The sequence below is a fragment of the Callorhinus ursinus genome, unplaced genomic scaffold (genome assembly GCF_003265705.2).
Source record: "Callorhinus ursinus isolate GAN/ISIS: 27379988/994484 unplaced genomic scaffold, GSC_fseal_2.0 scaffold12, whole genome shotgun sequence".
Taxonomy (NCBI): domain Eukaryota; kingdom Metazoa; phylum Chordata; class Mammalia; order Carnivora; family Otariidae; genus Callorhinus; species Callorhinus ursinus.
Genome location: NW_027397074.1, coordinates 69,971,951 through 69,972,716, shown reverse-complemented (window position 1 = coordinate 69,972,716; position 766 = coordinate 69,971,951).

Here is a 766-nt window from a genome sequence, read left to right as displayed (position 1 = left end):
CCTCTCACTCCTCACTCTCCTCCTCTCTACATAGGTTTCTTCTTGGATGAGCCATAAGGATGAGGTAAACATTTCTCTTCCACTGGGAAACGACACTCCCAGACTTTATTTCCCATGGACTTTGATGAAATTCCATTTTCATGCATACGGTGGTGTTTTTCACGCACCCGTGGAAGAGGGAAGTCCTGTTAGTGAGGTGACAGACTCATTTTCCATAGTGTTAGAAATCCTCTGAAAAGAACCAGAATATTAATATATTAGCAATGCTCATTTTAAGTAGGGTTGTGTTATTATGATCCTCGATCATGTGTTCTATAGAAATGTTAGAAACAAGATGTGGTATAGAAAATGGCTTTTTTCTGCTGGAGACGAAGAGGGGCCGCGTCTCCACTCTGAGCACCTGTGGGCTTTATGAACATTTTGAGCTTTCAGTCACAATAATTTGAATTTTATTTTGGGTGCCTCAGTTGATCACACAGCTCTGAGACTCTCCTCTCACAGACATGGGACAGGAAGTAGGTGAATTTTGTTGTTACGGTCTTTATCCTCCCTAGTTCCTAAGTCTGTGGAAGAAATTAGGATAGCAAATCCTGGTGGGGAGCCAAGGCCTTGGGCTTTTTTTTTTTTCTCCTACAACAAAAGTGAAAAATTTTTAATTCTTGGAGTCAAAAATGTATGTAAGTGTACTTAGTTCTTTTTTTTTTTTTAAAGATTTTATTTATTTATTTGAGAGAGAGAGACACAGTGAGAGAGGGAACACAAGCAG